We start from the raw sequence: 7,955 nt of genomic DNA on the forward strand, positions 1-7,955 counted from the left end.
CAATGATTGTAGGCATTTTGATTTGATAACAACAGTGGCTAACATTGACAGAGCACCTTGAGGTGTCCAACACTGTGCAAACACTCTATAACCATCATCTCATTTAATTTTTACATCAATTCTATAGTACTTTCTAAGAAAGTACTATAATGAGTAGCTTGGAGGACATTAGGAGAAGGAAAGGGAAAATGAAGGGGGGAAATCAGAGCAGGAGATAAACCATGAGAGACTATGGACTACAAGAAACAAACTAAAGGTTTCAGAGGGGAGGGGGATGGAAGGATGGGTTACCCCGGTGACAGGTATTAAGGAGAGCACGTATTGCATGGAGCCCTGGGTGTTATAAGCAAACAATAAATCATGGAACATTACATCAAAAATTAATGATGTACTGTGTGGTGACTAATGTAACATAATAAAATGTAAATAAATAAATACCCCTCCAAAAAAAAAAAAGAAAAGAAAAAGTACTATTATTTCTTTCCACTTAATAGATAAGGAAACTGGTCCTTGGAGAACTTATGTAACCTCTACAAAATAGAGACAGTAAAAGGAGAAGTTGGGAGGAAACCCTAGCCTGTCCGACTGCGGTGTCAGCTCCCTGATGCTGCAATCCTTCATGTACATAAATGACTTTTGCCAGGTTGCTTTTGATAGCATGTATAAGGGCAGAAACGACATTCAGTGGGTGGTGAAACAATCTGAAGGAAGAACATTAAGAAGATCAAGTTCAAGGCTTATGATCTCAATTCTAGTTTTCTCCAATGTAGAGTAGTGACTAAGATGGAAAGAAGGTTGAGCCAAACATAGGAATTCCAAGAAAAAAAGGCTCAGATTCTGGCGTGGATTGACTATACCCCAGGGTAAGAAAGTTTGCCTGGCTGAGAAAAGAAGAGAGTGCTGATGGTGGTATATAAAATGGGAGTGACACAAAATGTTACATTGTTCATAGATGGAGAATTACAACCAATGGAGCCTACAGAGAAAGACACAATCGGAGATGTCACAACTGAGTGGGGTACTGAAGAGAGAAGTAAGGGTAGAGGGAAAGGGTAATTCCAGAATGGCCAGCAGTTGAGCAAACTACAGATGCAGGAAAATACAATATATATTTAAATAAGTGACTCTAGATCATGTTTGCTGGAGCACAGAGGTCAAGTATGAAATTAGGGCAAGGCAGCACTGCCTGGGACCAGGTTACAGAAGGCTGAGCTAAGGTATCCAGCTTTTATTAGGGACAAAGAGGAGTACCACTGAAGACTTCTGTGAAGCAAGCAGTGTGACCAAGGAACTGTGCTAGAGCAAATCACCTGCATGTCTGTGTCTGAGGGTATAAAGAGCTCTGTCAAGGCAGTCAATGCAATAGCCCAGGTGTGGGTGCCAAGCTCTGAGCTACAGTAGTGACAGACAAAATGAAAGGGACATACCAAGAAATATTGTGAAAGGAGAATTACAGTACTCTGTGATTGGTGAGATGGAGCCATCATTCATGATTCAAAGGTTTCAAAGACTTCAAGGATGGTTGTAGTACTAACAGAAATGCCAAAGTAAGGACAAGGATGTGTGTAGTTTTCTTTTCATTGCCTCTTATAATTGTATACATAAAATTATTTGGTGAAGAAAAACCTGAAAACACAGTTAAGGGAAAAGAACTGAAAAGTCCATAATCCCACTGTTAAATATTCCCTTTTGATACACCTTCTAAATTTTTTTCCTTCCTTATACATATATATTTCTAATATTTCCATCATAAATTGGGTCATTCCATTTTATTATTTCTTTTCCCCTTAGTAACATATAGTGAACATCTTTCCACATCAGTAATTGTAGTTCAACATTGTTGTGCTGATTACATATAATTTTCTTACTGTTCATTACAATTTACTCTATCTGTTCCCTGATATTAAGAATTCTGCATGATTCCTAGGGCGCCTGGGTGGCTCAGTGGGTTAAAACCTCTGCCTTTGGTTCAGGTCATGATCTCAGGGTCCTGGGATCGAGCCCCGCATCGTGCTCTCTGCTCAGCAGGGAGTCTGCTTCCCCTTCCCTCTCTGCCTACTTGTGATCTCTGTTGAATAAAGAAAGAAAAACCTTTAAAAAAAATAATTCTGCATGAGCCCAATTTTGGCTATAACTAACATCCTTAATGCTGAATATCTCTTACAAATTTAATTATTTCTCTAGTATAAATTCCTAAAAGTGTAATACGAAGTCAAAGGAAATGTAGGATTTTTTAAGACTTTTGACATATTGACAAATTATTGTCATATGACAATATGACATTTGTCATATTGACAAATTATTGTCATATGACAATATGACATATTGCCATATTGACAAATTATCTTCCAGAAAGAGAAAACTGTTTATATTCCCAACAGCAGTATAGGAGTGTACAGAGAGAAGGAATTATGTAAAGTTCCCATGTAAAGGAACTATGAGCACTTTCAGATACGCAGATTTTTTAAATACCTATAGGATGCATCAGAGGCAATGGTAAATAAATAGTTGGGAAGGAAGGAACTAGATCGTAAAAGAAAAATCCCTCTTCTTATACCTATTCTTTTTCTTCAGTGCCATTTCTTCATAGCTCTTCTTCTGAAAGCAGTAACATCCCAGTAGCAGTAAACTCATCTAGCACTTTCAAATTTCGTGGTTTCCAAATACCATTTTCAGTAAAAAAATTCGGAGTTCCTTAAAAGAATGGCTCTCTCTAAGACTGAATAGGAAAAGTAAAAGATGAACCCGAAATAGCTTTTTGTGCCAGAAAATAAAGACAGTTTTCAAAGAATGATGGTCATGTCGAAAGAATGCAAAAGCCAAATTGACAATTTAGTACCAAAATAAATAATAATAGAAGTAATAATAGATTGAAATCCATCAAATAAAATAGGAAGCCATCATAATTTCATACTGACATAAATTAATGAATAAATTGGAAGTTTGATAACTAACAGGGTATGTGCAGAGTCTCAAAGCAATCTCCCATAAAATATCAATTTAATATTGATATTAAAACATCAATTACAAAGAAGAGAGAAGTCTGAGAGATACAAAATTAATTGAGTGATCAAAATTAACATCATCACTATGGCACAAATTTAAATCATATATCTTTCAACACTGCAGTAAGAGGAATGTAACATCACTTCTGGAATATTCCAGCAAAGATGTGTAATTTAAGGCTAATCATGATGAAACATTAGTAAACCAAAGTGAGTGGAATTCTACAAAATAATTGGAATTGTTGTCAAGATCATGAAGTCAAGGAAAGAGTGAGGAACTACTCCAGGCTGAAGGAGATTAAGAAACGTGACTGATTCTAGATTAGATTCTGTTGCTATAAAAGAATTTATTAGGACAATAAGTAAAACTGAAATGGGTTCTGAGAGTTAGATGTTAATAATGTTAATCTCCTTGTTCTGATTGTTGTATTTTGGATATGAACAAGAGTATTCCTCTTTGTTTGTAAAAAAAAATTTTTTTAGGGGCAACTGGGTGACTCAGTGAGTTAAAGCCTCTGCCTTTGGCTCAGGTCATGATCTCAGGGTCCTGGGATCAAGCCCCACATCGTGCTCTCTGCTCAGCAGGGAGTCTGCTTCCCCTTCTCTCTCTGCCTGCCTCTCTGCCTAGTTGTGATTTCTCTCTGTCAAATAAATAAAATTTTTTTAAAAAATTTAAAAATATTCAGAGCTGATTATGCATCATGTCATCAACATAATCTCATATAGTCAAGGGGGAAAAAAGGTTCTTTTTGGTGTTCTTGCAAATTTTCTGCATATTTGAGAAAGAGAGATGGAGGGAAGGAATAAAAGAAAAATTTGGACAGAGAGACAAGGAGGCAGATCAGGACTAGGATCACCCGTTTGAAGTTGATAGCCCTGAAGATCCTGGTATAAGCCATGCCGCTGAGTCCAGAAACTGCCTGGGTTATCCTACCTAGTCTCTCTGCTGATCCTAATTAAGACTGGGATGCATATATTAAGAGCCTAATTCTACAGTGGGGTCTTTATTCCCCACCCCCACCACGAAAGACCAATACCCAATATCCAGAATTGCCATCCACTGGCAGAAATGGGTGAGACACCCTACACCACAAAATTAGCAGCCACCCAACTCTAAGTATCTTAATCATCTGAAAATGCAGGCTGCCCCACCCCACCCACAATGTCTCTGCAGGTCCAGAAGAAGCTTGAGTATGCCAAATACTTTACCCTATCCTTTCTTGAGGTCCCAGTCATGTTCGCAGAGAAATCCCCCTTCCCAAGCTGAAATGAAAGAAATGGATGATACCTCTGAATTAGAACTTAGGGAATATATATGAGGAAGAAGAGATGAACAAAGAAAGTGCGAGAGGGATGATGGGGCAATAGCATGCTGTATAAAACAAGGGAGGAGTTCAAGAGAGGACCAAGATGTACAGAAAGGGATGTAAGGAAGTACAAAGAAAAAGCCTTTAGACTTGATCCTGGGGAGGGGCGCCTGGGTGGCTCAGTGGGTTAAAGCCTCTGCCTTTAGCTCGGGTCATGATCACAGGTTCCTGGGATCCAGCCCCACTTCGGGCTGTCTGCTCAGCGGGGAGCCTGCTTCCTTCTCTCTCTCTGTCTGTCAAATAAATAAGTAAAATCTAAAAAAAAAAAAAAAAAAGACTTGATCCTGGGAGGTAACTCGTGAGCTCTGGGCAGGCATCTTCCATAGTCTGGGGCAGAAGTCAACAATGACAGATGTTGGGTGGCAGATGTAAGGACGTTTTTCAAAGGACAGAGGTGAGAGAGTTGTTTAAGACAAAAAACAAAATCAAAGATTTGAGGGATATGGGGAATCCCCACCACCGTTAGGTGGGCTTACCAAAAAAAAAAAAAAAAAAAAAATTATCTATCTATCTATCTATCTATATATATATATAGGCTGAAAATAAAATTATGTGAAAGAGTCGTCAGGGGATTTGGTCATGGGATAGAATCAAGAGGACCTGTAAAAATTTATGGGGGGTGGGGAATAGTAGGTAAAGAGGGCGAGAGGAAGGAGGAAGGGGAAAATATGGCAGGGGGAGGGAAATAGGTAAAGATAGTGATTTTGAGGCAGGAAAGAGGTGTGATGACCAGTTGAAAGAATGCAAGACAGCACCGCAGGCCAACTGACCTCCAAGGATTCAATGTCAGGGTTTCAGTTGGATGATCAAAATGAACACTGTGATTAATGATCCCATTAACCTGGGGGTGGGCCAAGGAAAAGCACTGTGCCTTGTTTACATTTCCACCACCAGAGTGTGCCGCATAGTTTCTGAGGATAATTACCAGAAATGAGGTCACTGAAGAAGAGAATCCTACCAGAGAAAATGAGAATGTAGAGAAAGTGGTCAAAGGAAACACTGTGACCCAGGAGAAAATCTTGTCCATGTGGTCAGGAATCATGGCCAAAAACATTTATACCAGCATTACTTTTAATAACATAATGGGAAACAACCAATACGCACTGGCAAAGGGATGATAACAAAGTGTGAAACAGTCATATAATGGAATACCATTCAGCAGCAAATATAAATTAACCATGGCTAAATGCATTAATTCAGATGAATCTAAAAAACATAAAGCAGAAACAACTACCCTGTGTGATACTATTCATATAAACGTCACACAAAATTATAAAATATATTCATAAATATGTTTTCAAGTTGTAATGAAAAACAAGAGAATGAAAAACATAAAAGTCCTTTCAGGGAGGAACTAACCAACAGGGAGGGCACATGGGTGCTTCATCATTTCTGCAACATTCTACTTCCTAAGTTGGGCAAACAGATCCAGGAGTATTTACTTGACTATCTTGTATACCTTACATACATTATATTTTATTTTGGTATGTGTGAAATATTTTATTAAAAAATAAACACAAGCGGGGGGCACCTGGGTGGCTCAGTGGGTTAAAGCCTCTGCCTTTCGCTCAGGGTCCTGGGATCGAGCCCCGCATCGGGCTTTCTGCTTGGCGGGGAGCCTGCTTCCTCCTCTCTCTCTCTCTCTGCCTACCTCTCTCCCTACTTGTGATCTCTGTCAAAAAAATAAAATTAAATTTAAAATAAATAAATAAATAAATAAATAAACACAAGCACTTAAAAGGGGGAAAGTCCCCAACGACTAGAATACGGGTCTCTCTCAGGGATCCTGAAGATCAGGTTACTTACTGCTTGTACCCCTTGGCCATCCAGAGATCTAAAAATACTGGTATCCAATTCCCAACATGTAAAATGACCTCACAAAATTTCAGGAAGATTGGAAAGCTCTCTTCCAAGTTGCAAGATTTTAATCGGAATTCAGAGTTCTCCTTGAAGTAAACAGAAAGGTAAACATTGTGAACTTTCAGAGAAAATAGTCTCTTGAGAAAATAATCAGTCCCTTTGAGCAGTAATCTCAAAGTAACACCAGGAGGGAGGGAATGCAGGATCCCCACCTGTCTGAATGTGAAGCTTGAAAAATACCCAGGTTCTAGTTGAGGTGAGGAAAGAAAAGTGTTCCTGAACAAATCTGGGACATAGATTCGCTCAATCTAGAATCATGGAATCCTTGACCCTAAAGAGAAGGGGCATGCTATGCTGCTTGGGTTTTGCAAAGACCTTAAACTATTCCAGGCACAACGTGGAGATCAATTTAAATTCTACATGCTTACTTTTCCAAATGAATTCATACAGGACTAAAACTTCTCTCTTTGCCTGCTCCACCCCTATCTCCAATACTGTACTCACTGCAAAATGTAAGTCAGCCAGGTGCAAAAGAATGTATGGCTAGCACTCTAGAGATCGTGGGGAAACTGACCACAGAGAGCCAGAATCAAATCAAGGCTGGGGCTGAAGAGGCAGCTTGCAACAAGTTCTTGAGAACTCATCCCCTAAGCTGCCAGCCCCATACTTCACCTCTGCCCCCACTTCTTTTCGTTTCCAAGACCATCAACTCCAGCAGTGAGGGGGTATCTGATAGTATGGTACATCTAGAGGCCCCAGGATGGGGCTGAAATTCACTAAAGACACTAGACTACAAATAAATGATAAAACATGAGAGAAAGGTCAGGCTCCAGGAAAGCACTCCTCATAAATCCTCTTGATCCTGATTTCTCCATCTAGAAACATATTAAGTGTAAAATACTGATTTTGAATGGAGTCCAGCCAAAAGTTACACAGTTTGAGGGTTTTCTGGAATGACTGTGTACTTCGAAAGGAAGTAGGTTAGGAAATGCAGTGCTGGCCAAGGATCCTAGGGAGGCAGGGAAGGCAAATTTCATCAACCAAATGGAATATCCCAAATCCACCTGTAAAAGGGTATCCTTTCTGTTACAGAGTGGGTGTTATTTCTGATGGTGCAGATGTAGGTTACTGTGATGGCATAGGTCTTCTGTATGGGGGGGGGTTATTTTTTAAGACAGTGTATTTTGTGAGATGAGAGGGAGAACAATTTAGGGTTGCAAAATACAAAGAAGTTTAGAGTTTGATGGCAGAAAGAATTATTCACAACTTTGGCCATTTCACTAAGCCATTCAGTCTGTTTATCTCCTCTGTGAAATGGGGACAATTAGAGAATCAATGTCAAAGGGCATTGTGAGGACTAAATGGGGTGATGCATGTAAAGGTCTTAGTATGATGCCTAGAACATATTAATTGCTCCCTAAATGATAGTTATCTATCACCACCAGGATTATAGTCACCATCATCATTCACTGGGGTCAACAATACAGTCTGCAGTGTTCTGGGAGTAAAGAAGACGACACAGGCTGTGAAAGGACTTGTTCATTTGAAGGAACTTGCTAAGTTTATGGAAAGCTAATAAGTTTACCTTGAAACGAGCATTAAGAGGAAGGACTCTGGGGTCTGAATAGTGACTTACAGATGAAAGTAGTTCTGTCCTTGGATAGCAGGACAAAATGGACTGACAAACCAGCCTGAGTTCTGATGGCAATGTAATGTTGCTAAC

This window comes from Meles meles, chromosome 8, assembly GCF_922984935.1.
Source record: "Meles meles chromosome 8, mMelMel3.1 paternal haplotype, whole genome shotgun sequence".
Taxonomy (NCBI): domain Eukaryota; kingdom Metazoa; phylum Chordata; class Mammalia; order Carnivora; family Mustelidae; genus Meles; species Meles meles.